This window comes from Mchenga conophoros, linkage group LG1 (genome assembly GCF_057382185.1).
Source record: "Mchenga conophoros isolate Kocher_MC1m ecotype Shallow Benthic linkage group LG1, M_conophoros_male_GT1.1, whole genome shotgun sequence".
In the NCBI taxonomy this organism is placed as follows: domain Eukaryota; kingdom Metazoa; phylum Chordata; class Actinopteri; order Cichliformes; family Cichlidae; genus Mchenga; species Mchenga conophoros.
Genome location: NC_140526.1, coordinates 38,597,235 through 38,611,181, shown reverse-complemented (window position 1 = coordinate 38,611,181; position 13,947 = coordinate 38,597,235). Strand labels below are relative to the sequence as shown.

The window sequence follows — 13,947 nt, the reverse complement described above, 5'->3', positions numbered from 1 at the left end:
CACATCATAAAACATTATCATTATGACCATCATTATTATCATCGCATTCATTTTTTAATATGTTGCTTATAGTTATCACTGTTAAAGACCTAACTCAGATCATAAAAATGTACATGTTAATTTTTTTAACTATTTTAATATTCTTTGTAAATATTTTTATATACTCTCGTTAAAATTCCTTAATTTGCTAAGTTTTTATTCCTTCCTTACAACAGATCCACTGAAAAGTGCAGGTGAAAGGGAAACGAATGGTAAATGGTAAATGGCCTGTATTTGTATAGCGCTTTTCTAGTCCCTAAGGACCCCAAAGCGCTTCACACATCCAGTCATCCACCCATTCACACACACATTCACACACTGGTGATGGCAGCTACATTGTAGCCACAGCCACCCTGGGGCGCACTGACAGAGGCGAATGACAGGTGTGAAAAAAGATTTACCTCCACATTGCACATTGCTCCACCCGGACCTCAGCCCATGTCTCCAGTGGTGGAATAAACAACCTCCTGCTCATAAAAGCAGCTGTTTCTTTTCTTCTGTCATAAAACTCGTGTCATAAAGACACACAACACACGTCTGCTCCACGTTGAATAACATCTTCATTTCTTTCCTCTGTTGTTCCTTCCCAGTTGTTTTATGGATAGTATATTATAATACTGGCTTGAATAATGTCAGGTCTGTGCGCTATGATATATAGTTCTATAATGGTATATAGCTCATAGTCTGCCTCCGGGTATCTGAGGTTATCGTCCCATCTATTAGTCCTTCCCTTCACCTAAAACCAAAGGTGAATGGTCAAAAGTTTTTCTAAAACTGTCTACGCACCCCAGCCTTGTTGTTTTACCTATACAAACACTACATGTGTTTAACTAATGTCAGGTATGTCAGAATGAACCACACTCCCCACACTCACCTGCTTCATCCTCCCAGCAACTCCTCTTAGCTGCTCTCCAGTTAACGTCCAGTGTTTTTTCAACTTTTCAGTTTTATTCAATTCAATTTTATTTATACAGCGCCAAATCACAACATCAGTCGCCTCAAGCCGTTTTATATTGTAAGGTAGACCCTACAATAATACATACAGAGAAAAACCCAACAATCATATGACCCCCTATGAGCAAGCACTTTGGTGACAGTGGGAAGGAAAAACTCCCTTTTAACAGGAAGAAACCTCCGACAGAACCAGGCTCAGGGAGGGGCGGGGCCATCTGCTGCGACCGGTTGGGGTCCACCAAAGCTGATCTCCTTGTAGCAGCAGAAGTTGTACCAATTACAAACATATACAACTGTCACCGTCTACAATACACGAAAATAACATCCAATTCGTATGTAATCAAATAAAGTGACAAAGTTTTAGCTCAATTTTCAAAGCTGAGACTTTGAGAAAAAAGTAACATTTTCTGAATATTTGTAAACTGACTTAAGAGTAACCAGCTCTGACAGCTTCATGTCCCTGCAGAGATTATTCCAGAAAAAATGGCACATTTTCTCTCTAATTCTGACTCTGTGGACAGATATTTGGAAACTATTGTGAGCGCAAAGACAGCCAGGATTATATTTTTACATGTACTGTATGTGCAAAGATAAAAGAGAAGCAGACCCAAGAGAGATTTATATTTAATAAAGAACCTACGGGCATATCCGCAGACACACAGATGGTTAGCAGCTGCATACAGACAAGAAAGGTATGTTTGATTTCCACTGCCAGGAATGTACATGTGAAGCTCCGTGTGTAGACAGTATCCTTGTTGTTTAGGAGCTGGCCAAGTGTAATTACATTTATTGTATTTACATTTTTTATATTTTTATATTACACTAAATGATCATTTATTTTCCCTGTTTTAATAATGACATTAATGTATTGTTGCTGGGCTGGTGTTTAACTTACAAGAAAAAACCCAACACTGTTTTGTATTGAGCTTTGATTAATCGATTAACCCTTTTAGAGCCGTTACCAACGAGTGTACCACAATCTTAAATGTAACCAAGTGAAACCAAGAAAACATCCTTTCCTAGAGAATCCTCAAGCTTACATTTCCTAGATCAACTCCAGATTGTGTCAACAGAAGCTTTGGCCTGTGCTCAGTGTTTGGCTAGAAGGAGATGATGAAGCCATCAGAGGATGGAGGTGGGTACAGGCCAGTTTTTACTCTTACAGTCTACACAGTATAAATGTGGATCCAGCAGAAAAGTATTCGCATCACTGGCCCAGAAGAGTCGTCACCCGCCTCAGATCAATGGCAATACCTCTCCCCTCTCTTTCTGCCTGGTCTCTATGAGCACTATAAAGGGGAGGATGACACTTTCTCCCTGACTACAATGAAGAATGCATCCAACATAGTTATACACATATAGGATCATATCTGGGCTTTATTGACTGCTGGGTTGCTCCAGCCAGGGTGTCCTATAACAGATTTTGAATAAAAAAGTCCTGCTATTTATCATAATGTATTTGTATAAATGTTCCATCCACGCTAACCAAGTAGGTTGAGCACCTCTGCATTTCACACTGAGGTATAAAAATAGATGGACATTACCCAAACCCAAATTCCAGCCCGACCAGTAACCAAAGCTGGCTCATTGTCAAGCAAATGGTTGGTGAGAGGTATTTTTTTCTTCTATGCATTTGCTCTATTTTATTTATTGTAATATTATATAGTGAAGACAGCCATTCCATTGTGACTCAAAAAAAGTTGGACAGTAATTTGGATGCACATCTATACCTGTTAAAGTCTGTTGAACTAAAGATGAAAAGTATTTCCTTGCAATTAAAAAGGTCAAAATGCCTCCATATGACTCGCAGACTGAAAAAACCCAAATATCATAAATGTTATAGCAAGTGTAACAGATTTCATCCTCTATCCATCCATGATGTGTTTTGCATATTATGTCTCTGACCTGGCAAAAAATTCAATCCACACTAAACATGAACTGTGTACCACCGTCCAGTTGGACATCTATTCAATTCAATCCAGTTTTATTTATACAGCGCCAAATCACAATAACAGTTGCCTCAAGGCGCTTTATATTGTAAGGTAGACCCAACAATCATATGACCCTCTATGAGCAAGCACTTTGGCGACAGTGGGAAGGAAAAACACCCTTTTAACAGGACGAAGCCTCCAGCAGAACCAGGCTCAGGGAGGGGCGGGGCCATCTGCTGCAACCAGTTGGGGTGAGAGAAGGAAGACAGGATCTGAATCTGGATTTGTTGTATTTTCTAGAGAAATTCATGTTTCTCAATTTTTCTTTTCAAATTTGATCAGTTTTCAGTTGTGAATATGTGTCCTCGGAAAAATGATTTAAATATCGACATTTGCCTTTAGCAGTCGCAAACCGTACTTCCAAAAACTGTTGGAGTGAGAGCTGAAGTAATGTCATGACTTCCAACTTGAACCAAGACCTTTCTTAGCAGTCAATAAAGCACAGATATGATCCTATCCACCCCAGTTTAAATATGTTGAATGCATTCTTCTTCTTCATATAAATCTAGCCATACCATTATGAATATCCTGCTAATGTTTTGTGTGCAACGCTAACAGAGTAGTTTGAGTGCCTTAGTCCAGTGAACCCAGAGAAGTACTGTCCTGCAGTCTGCAGTCAGTGTTCTCCTCCTTCTGCCTCCATAGGTGGATGCTGTTTGTCCTTGGTGGAAACTTTTGTGGGGGGGTTTCAGGAACACTAGCATGAGTTGTGAGGGACCTTGAACAGTGCATAGCACTGCAAACACACAATGTTAATTTGCTGAGTGTGGATAACAGTAGCAGCCATCTTTTGCCAGGCTAGCGTCCACCCTCCTGTGCATAATTTTTCAGTCGAGTGGTTATATGTCAGTTTAGTCATATATTTGATTACCATTACGTTTCTGCACCAAAGTGCTATAGAGCCCTGCAGTTAGCGAGGCAGTCGTCTGTCTTACCTTCCGCTTTGCTCATGACTCCTTTCTGTAGCAGACAGAAGGTTGCTGTTGGATACACGTTTAGAGCAAAGTAATTTTACTTCACTGATGTTTTAAAATGTTTTCATTCTGGTTCAATCATTCACAGCAATTGATAATTCTGTCTGGAAAATTACAGTGTGAAATACACATCATCATTGTTGTTCACTGTTTAAGACTGAGATGATGGAACACTGAAACAATTTCATTTCTTAGTGGTTCTTGTTAAACAGTATCTGTGGGCTCTTTCTGCTCTGAGACTACAATAAGCCTTTTATGCATAATAATTGTAATGGTTTGTTATGAGGCAAGAAAGCAGGAATATCACTTGTTTGATTACATTTCACACATTTCATCTCACTTTGTGCTTCTCCACTAACAAAATTTTCATGATTTCAGTCTGCCTCTCTAAGGGCAACTTAGCTTTACAGAGTTGAACTTGCAGCACATAATACCACAACACCCACATAGTAATAACTTACAAATGATCTCTTCTGACCATTTTCTTGTAGCTGTGTATTGATTTCACAGCAACTAACAACAAAGTTACTTTTACTCCTCGCTTGTGCGCGCTCGCACGCACACACACACACACACACACACACACACACATTGTTTAAATTTTTTTATTTTTATTTACACATTTAATTTCTATTTTTTTAACTTCCACCTGACGGGGCCCCTGATGTGCTGTTGGCTCAGGTGCCTCTCAGCAGCCAACAGTTAGGAAAAGTGGATCAGAGATCCTTCCTCTCACATTTGACATCACACGGCTCAGTGAGGAGGCCACAGAAGCAGCAGAATTTAATGAGGGTGAAGGGGTGAACACGCATTTACACAACGGATTCATTAGAGAGACATATTGCAACATTTGGTAAATGACGCCCAAACGGTGCAGCATTGATGCTCTGCGAAATCTGTGTGTCCAACGTGGCCCCAGGTCTCCAATTACAGACCAAACTTCTCCCCTGGAGCAGAGGCCAAAACACCTGCTCACAACATCTGCTGAGCTCACTCGAGGAACTCTTAGTGTACATGTGTGTGAATGTGCACGTGCACACAGGGCTTTATTTTACATGGCTTCCTTATGATGGAGGAATTGTAAAAGCATGCGTATGCGATGCGTAAAAGCAGAATAATTCAGGATGAAACAGAACTGCAAAATTTCAGAATCTACAGGTAAATCTTGTGGTAGTGAGACTGAACAGATCTTTTAGAATTCCAACAAAGAACAAATTCTAGTTTAGGTGTGCCTCCAGAGGCTTTTTAAAAATAGACTGCAAACAATATCTCTACAGTGATGAAACTACTTCAGATACAATGTTACAGGCTTCAGACCACAAGCTAGGCTCCTTCCTTAAACACGATAACTGAATCCTTTTATAATCATCAAAGCAAAAGCAGTCAGCAAAGATAAAAGACATTTGACCGCAGGTGTAGTTACCATCAGCTAATGAGCAGTTTGCGCACACACACACACGCACGCACACACACACACACACACACACACACACACACACACACACATAGGCTTCGACCTTGCCTAAATCACGCAACAAACACAGCTTTATCTCGTCTTGGGAACTATTAAAGTTCCCTCTTCCTACAGCTCGTAGTAATTTATCTGAACATAACTGTGCACATGATTTGACTTTGGTTAAATGACACTTCAGAAAAGCTTCGACATGTTGTTTCGAGAGATGAACCTAGCTAACAGCCTGAGGAAAATCAGCAACAAAACATGTTAGCTTGTAGCAAAACTGTTGTTTTATACAACAACAAATAAGTTGATTTAAAAATAGGTGATTCTCAAATGCAGTTTTTCTTTCATCGAACTGGAAAACAAATACCGACATGCTCAGAGACGATGCAGGGCTTCATCCAGAAAATGGATACATGTGTCAATTTAGACCATGACATTCAGCTACTGTTCCATTTCAGTCACCACAGGCCACTTTATAATTTACACTTGAATTTTCCTTAATGGAATGAAGTGATAACACCGGAACCGTGTGGTACATTACATCTGATATTTATTCAGCTGGAAAATAACAGAAATAGTACCTGTGACAGAAATGAATATGAAAATATGGCTCAGGCAGGTACAACTAATCCACTAATGAATGTATGATTTATATCATAGTCTCGTGATATGGTTAAAAAGGCTGAGTCAGGTTCAAACTCCCTCCTCTAAACTACAATATATTTAATCCAGATTTCTAATTACAACCAAAAGAATTCAGCTGCTCGACAGACATCTTCACTTATACATTTACCATCACGCCCAACCTGATGTCAGCTATAAAAGATAGTTTGTATGATGCATCATATGATAGAAGCGTCCCATCAGTATTACTCATCACATGATAAATCCAAGTTAAAGGCTCATACTGCTTTATGTAAATAGTAGTGCTGTCAAAATTAACACGTTAACGCGAATTAATCCACCATCACGGTCAACGTGATTACATTTTTTAACGCAATTAACGCATCTCGAGTGCAGAATGACTCAAAATCCCTGAAATGTTTCTGTCAACACATTTCGGGCAGACCTATTACTATCGTTGAGAACATGAGGTTCACAGAACTTTGGTTCCTCGTTTTGAGGACTTGAAGCCTCTCCAAGAGTGACAGAGAGAGAGGGGATAAATGTTTACAGAGTTTTTTGTTAACATGAATGTTCAAGATGTTCAATAAACATGTTAAGTGCAGATATTTTCCCTTTTTTCTTGAGTCTGTTTGCTCATGCAAAATGAAATGCGATTAATCCATCCATCCAACCATCCATTCGCTTCCGCTTATCCTTTTCAGGGTCGCAGGGGGCGCTGGAGCCTATCCCAGCTGTCATAGGGCGAGAGGCAGGGTACACCCTGGACAGGTCGCCAGTCTGTCGCAGGGCCAACACACAGGGACAGACAACCATTCGCACTCACATTCACACATACACAGCAAAATCCGAAGTGTTGATGTGAGTTAAAATTACTGGTGTTAAAAATTTCGAGTTGAAAAGTGTTGGTTTGAGAGTTACAGTAACACTAACGGTGCTGAAAAAGCTCTGTAGCCGGAGTTATTTCAAAGAGTCAATACTATAACACTCATTTGGAGTTGATTTCCACATCCGGGTTTTTCGCGCTCATGGGCATGAGGAGTCCGCCAGAGGTTTGCTGTCAAGATCGAGGAGGTTGTTCAGGTAAGAACTATACAACAAGACCTATGTTATTTTATCATTATTAAATATTGTAACTAACTAGCCTATAACATTATTTATCAGAAGCATGCAATATTTTCCTAATGTGGAGTGTATTCATCTGCGGTAAGAGATGGGATTCGTTAGCTTAGGTAGCTAAACTATCCTCTATAACAAGTTAATATTGCAGCGAAAATAAATGCGTGCTCAATATAATTCTCAATTCTAGTTAGTTCTAATGTCATAAGAGAAATGCTTTCCAGTGTTCAATGCTTATTAAATGAAACGAGGGAGGAGTTAGCTATCCTCTGGATATGTTAAATGTAATGTTAAAATTTGAATTTGTGGTAGCCTAGCTGGCAGCTAAGACAAATGCGTTTAGCCCACTGCTTTTAAGGGAAGCGAACATTCGCCTCAGAAATATCCTATTTAAAAGTGAACTAAACAATCACATGGAGACGTTCAAGTCAAGTTTTGGAAAGCATCAAGATAGGCTAATTACACGTGCTACCAGCGAGTTTAGCAGTAGCCTAGCCTACAAATCTTTGAAGTGGCAGGGGGTTATGGAATTCTGTTAGATGTTAGTGACCAAGCAAGGCGCGCTGCGTTTGTGCATGGATTGCTTGCTAACGGTTAGGATATATCATACATGTTGTAGTAGGCCTAATCTAAGGGAACATTTTCCCCTTTTCTACAGTTTTAGTGAAATAGGCTACCATCCAGTGTTTAAGACAAAGCGGTATAACGACTGAGGGTCGTTGACGTCGCCTCCACTGATAATCCTAGCATGTCGTGTCACAAAACAACCACCACAAAGTAGCAACTAGCCAGACGGCTGTGCATGTGTCAGAAACTCCCGATATAAATGTAAGACTTGCACTCATTAATTTACAGTATAAGGGATATTTGTTGTCATAAGTGAAAGTGTGATGAAGGCAGGTGTGCGTTCAACAGGAAATTTTATGTGGATTATCATCCTGACATGGTTTAAACAGAGATGCTTTTCCCCAAGTAGGCTACAGCGATTTACTCGCAACATAGCAGAACTAAGTATCTAGCCTGCGTGCAGACGAGAAGATCGCCGTTGTCGTCTTATAAACATGTGGATGGGTGGATAATTCATTGGATGCTATTTCTGTGTACCCAAGTTCAGCTATTTTAGTGTGCAGGGGGAAGCCAAATTATGTTCCTGAGGTTGAAGTGGTCTGTCACCCCTTCACAGATCATCACACAATGTATAGCCTAATATTTTCTTAAAGTTGTCCGGATTTGTTGCCACTTAAGCTATGGTTTAAATATATGGTAAAAAATATTCTGTGCACCCTTCTCTCCACCAGGTGCTGTTGTAAGACATGTTGCTGAAAGTGAAATACCTCAATGTAAAGAAGTACATTAAATTGCACGCAGGATTCACTTATCTAGAATTCATCAGTGAAGGTAAGATAACCTGGCAGAACAAAATTTGTTGCACATGTATCAGTTCATCATGTTTGCATCTCATCTATTTAAAAAACGAATTAAATGTTAACACATTTTATTTTAATGTGTGACATTAAAAACAGTACAGAGCAGTAGGCCTAGGCCTATATTGTTGCTGCAGACTTGTCTAATTTAACCATTTTAAAGACAGGTAAAACAGCTGTTAATAAATATTAGCTAAATAAAAAAGTCAAAATTAGTTTTTAAAAAAGTTTTTCAGGCGTTTTAGGTGACATTATGCTTATCTTTTTGTAAAGCCAAAACCAAGTTTGGACTTCCGGATGCTGCTGACCTTGATATTTTCGATGAAACTGACACAGCTGTCGAAGAAGACATTTTTCTGGAGTTACTGGAGGCCCAACCAGACCTATGCCTGACAATACGTGAAAAGATTTCAGATGAAGGTAAATGTTATCATAACTTAAATTTCATAGTATAGCCCACTCAATGTAGAGCCAAGTTCTTTTGCTCTTGATGCAGATGACATTGACCTGTCTTCATGCAATATACATGACAGTGGACAGGGCTGGGTCATATTTGTATAGAATGTTGTCTGAACATGAACATTGAAATTGTGTTATTAATGGCATTGTGGAGTAGCCTAAAGAAAGTTAACCAAATCATCTCTCCCAAAGATTTTTGTCCTTTAGCTCATTCCACACCATCCTCCTCGGATACATTATCTTCCCTCACGGACACTATATCACTTTCATCAAGTGACAGTGACCTCAGGGAAAAGGGCATTCCTGCAGGCCGCAGTAGATCCAGCAAAGACAGTTCTGCACCAAATGTTTCTGTGTCAGAGGCTGCAAAAGAGGTAATTGAGAACAGAAAATGTCTTTTGTATTTTTGAGTTGACACCGTTTATACTGTAGATTGTTATACAAATTGAAATTCAAAACATGGTGGTTCCCAACTTGCCCTGTATGAAAAAATGTTAGTAGAAGTTAGTGCTTCTTGCTAGATATGTCTTTCACAGGTTTGTTGACATTCCTCTAAACTTTCACCTTTACTGACAAACAAGTTTTTATTGTTATTATTTTCCCTTTTATATGAGCAGATGGTTAAAAATGCCTTGACTAGGAAACCTGGTGGAGAGGAAATTCTTGAAGAATACAATGCCGAAAATTCACTGAGCCACCGCACCCGGCGGCATCTTGTTAACATATTGGCAAGTGATATGACTGAGAGACATGGGTAAGAGTAATAGTACCTAATAAAAAAGTAAAGATGGGCCATATGGAATATTCTTGTAATGTATACTGCAGTAAAGACACATACTTCTGATTTAACATTGTCAATTGTATTTCCTCTATACCAGAATTCCCTCCCGTAAGCAAAAGGAGAAATATGCCCTTGGAATAATTACACTCTTTCCCTCATTGAAGGATCCATTTTCTCCAAACGGCTATGTAAGTCATGCAGTGATTGTAAAACAGCACATTATTTAGTTTTCATCATGGAATAATTACATCAGCTAAATGATTTAAAAGAAAAATCTTAATTCCTCTTTCGTAATAACTATTGTCATAAAACTGTATTGAAATTGTGGATGTTGTTTAACATGTATTGCACCTGTTACATGATAATAGTCCTTGGGTTTCTTTTTGTTGAATCTGCAAAGTCTGTAAGATCGCATTTGATGTTTATTTTTCATCTATGTTTAAATGTGACAGGAGCATTTCTACGACGGAGTGAAAGGCACTGGATATGTAGCGTGGCGCCTCAAAACCATGTCCAGGTCTACAACCAAACGGCCAGTGAAGGAAGTCCCAGTGCATCAAGAACAAGGGCCTAAGCGCAGAAGATTAGCAACCACATTGCCTCAGCAACTTGATGGAGATGCCTGCAAGGAGGCCATCTCATTTCTTGTTCACTCTCCTGATGAAGCAAGTGTATTTCAGAAGATGAAAATGATGTTCCAACATCGCCAGGATCTGGTGCATGATCCACAAAGAACTGCAGATGTCTTCAAAACATTTCCACGCTTTTTGGATGTCAAAGGACTAGTAAGTCAAATCACTTGATATTTTCAACTGTTAATCCTTTTTTTTTTGTTTTGCTGATGTGGATGGCAACAGTAAAAGATGTGATCATTGGTCATCCCAGTCAGGCTATATCCCATATTGGTCAAAATCACATTGCAATGTAAACAATGTTGAGCACTGTCTTTATGTCCTGTGTGTATGATGAACAGGTCAATCAAGACTTCCTGCTGCTGTTTGGTGCTGAAACAGCCACCAAGTTGCTTGAGAAGTGGGACATGTCATTCAAGCCAAAGGTTATTAAAGAAGCCAAACAGCTGACTCAGTCAACTGACCTGTGTCGTTTGATAAAAGCTGCTGAGAAACCAACAGAGAGTGATGCAAATGGTAGGCGTCGCACCATGCTTGTTTGATTTTAATAATATTTATTTTTACCTGTCATTTTGAAATTGTTTTATAAATTCAACCATACACAGACTGGGACAGTGACATGGCCTCTCTGCTGCTACTCCTTCAACTTTTGCCACCCACAGCTGGACGAAAGAGGAGAACCAAAATAAGTCCAACTGATGCAGCACACAAAATGGTGCACTTTCACAAGGTAAATATGTTGTCTCACTTTTTAAAATCCTACAAAACACTTTTTCAGTTTTTGCACTTTTTAGTTTTCCTCTCCATGAAGTATGTGTCTTAGTATTTTGTAATAAGTTAGCAAGGCACATAATGTCAAACTGAATGAATGGTTCATACTCAGCAAGTATAAGCTAGGCCTATATGTCAATATCTCATTTGTTTTTAGTCATGCTGCAGCATTGATGAACACTTGCAAGCAAGAGATGGTAAACAACCATACATCCTCGCTGTTGGTCGAACCCAGAACAGCATTGACACCTTCTACATTGCAGTGGACAAACAGCTCATCCCCTGCCAAGCCACCAGCTCACTCAGTGCTTTTGATGAACTTTTCAAATCCCACTACGTGTTCAACTTATCTTACGACGAGTCACTGGTTCATCTCTACAGTTTTGTGCAGACCACCATATTCAACATTGATGCCACCTCAACAGATGAGTCACCACGTGTTCGTGAGTTGCGTGCCAAAATGTTGAATGAGAACCATGTTTAAATGTTTTATCTGTCAAACTCTGCATAGCACCAGTCAGGCTTTGATAAGTCATTTGCGACTAGGTCACAGTTTTTATCCAAGCACCAAATTTAAGTTGGCTTGTTCACAAGATGGTTGCAGCCGTCAGTTCACTACATATTCTGGTTTAAAAAAACATTTAAATAGTGTTCATGATGAAGATTGTTGTCAAAGTGGTGATGCAGAACCCTCAGAGTCATTTCAAGCTGATTTTGACAGATTACAAGATACAGACATAGCAGTTGCAGGAACAAGTGTTACTCAGAGCCTAGAGGTTGGGTGTTCTGAAAACAATGGGTCAGGTCAAAGAATTAAAAAAAATTCTGAAGCAATTTGCACTAAAATTATTGGTAAACTCAATGGTAGTGGTTTGGCAAATAGTTTTGTGTCATCACTTGTTTGTGATTTGGAAGATTTTGCAGATGGACTGCACTGTGAGTTTAAACATAAAGTACTGAACGTTGTGCCAACAGAAAATCCTGTTAGATCTCCAGTGGAAAAATGTCTTGAGACTTTTGACAATCCAGTTGAGAAGTTCGACACTGAAGCTAAAAGAAAGTCATATTTCCGTGAAAAATGGGGAATTGTGGATCCAGTGGAAAAGACTTTAGGAATACGCTATGATACAAGGTTAAATAAAAAATCAGGCACTTATGACCAGGTACCAGTAAAAGACACTTTTGTGTACATTCCAATTTTGGAAACAATCAAATTTATATGTCGCAATTCTTATATTTGCGAGCTGCTTGCTAAACTATGTGTATCAAAAGAAGACAGATATGAAGACTTTTGTGATGGGAGTTACTATAAGTCTCATCCATTGTTTTCAAAACCACAGACTTCTTTGCAAATTCAGCTTTATTATGATGACTTTGAGACTGCTAATCCACTTGGTTCCAAACGTGGTGTTCACAAAGTTGGTGCAATCTATTTTGTCCTCAGAAATCTGCCTCCAAAATTAAATTCTGCATTGATGAACATTCATTTGGTTGCATTGTTTCATGCAGAAGATGTGAAAAAATACAGCCTCTGATTGATGACATAAAGTTTTTGGAGAGCCATGGCATTGATTTACCCTTCTCATCTGAAAAGGTCCATGGCACTATATGTCAGATAACTGGGGACAACTTGGGGATGCACTCAATTTTGGGTTTTGTTGAGTCTTTCAGTGGACGTTACTTTTGTCGTTTGTGTTTAATTGCAAAACAGGATGCACAGAGTGTGTATACTGAGGATGATCCAAAGATCATCTTACGAGGGAAAGAACTTTTTGAAATGCACTGCAGTGAGTTGCAATCTGATCCTCAAAAGCTACATGTGTTTGGCTTAAGAAAGAATTCTACACTGAACACTCTTCAATTCTTTCATGTTTGCCAGAACTTTTCCTTGGACATTATGCATGATATTCTCGAAGGGGTAGCACAATATGAGATAAAGTTACTGTTGGAATATCTGTCAGACAATTTTCTGCCGAAACCTGCTCTTTTGTCACGGATCTATGCTTTTGACTATGGCTACTTGGAGAGCAAAAATCGTCCAACAAGGGTGAACTTAGACAGTAGTGGTAATAGTATAGGTCTTAACTCCATTCAGACTCTTTGTCTGATAAGAAACATTCCTTTAACTTTTGGTGATATTGTGCCAGAAGGAAATCAGAACTGGACTATGCTATTGCTATTGTTGCAAATAATTAACATCATATTCTCTCCATCTGTTACACATGGCATGACTGTGCTTCTAAAACATTTAACAATGGAACATCATGACTTGTTCAAATTGTTGTATCCAGGTACATGATTCCCAAACACCACTTTATGTTGCACTACCCAACTTGCATCAGAAAAATTGGGCCATTATTGCATGTATGGAGCATGAGAGGTGAGGCTAAACATAGGGTGTTCAAAGACACCCTTAAGAACTTTAAGAACATCACAGTGTCACTTGCCAAAAAACATCAAACATCCATAGCATACAAGTGGGAGACATGTCCTTTAAGCCATGTTGAGTATGGGCCCTTGAAATCATTTGATGTTGATAGTGAGGAAAATAGTGAAATGATCTCCCTAGGCTTGCCTGCTGTTGCAGAAGAGGCTTTCTCTGCTAATTGGGTTAACATTAATGGGACTGAGTACAGAACAGGATTGGTCATTTGTTGTGGTTCTGAACATGAGATGCCGGTGTTTTGCAGAATAAAAACAATAGTTTTGGTCAATAG

General features: G+C 39.2%; 1 pseudogene across 1 annotated transcript; it reads left to right on the top strand.

Annotated features, from left to right (window-relative positions):
• The first annotated feature begins 7,111 nt into the window (after nucleotides 1–7,111).
• LOC146583793 (uncharacterized) lies at nucleotides 7,112–11,718 on the top strand (annotated as a pseudogene). Its single transcript, XR_014892778.1, has 9 exons — nucleotides 7,112–7,127; nucleotides 8,462–8,561; nucleotides 8,861–9,007; nucleotides 9,239–9,420; nucleotides 9,664–9,800; nucleotides 9,925–10,015; nucleotides 10,280–10,612; nucleotides 10,801–11,189; nucleotides 11,388–11,718. The product of XR_014892778.1 is annotated as an uncharacterized LOC146583793 (transcript).
• The last annotated feature ends 2,229 nt before the right edge of the window (nucleotides 11,719–13,947 follow it).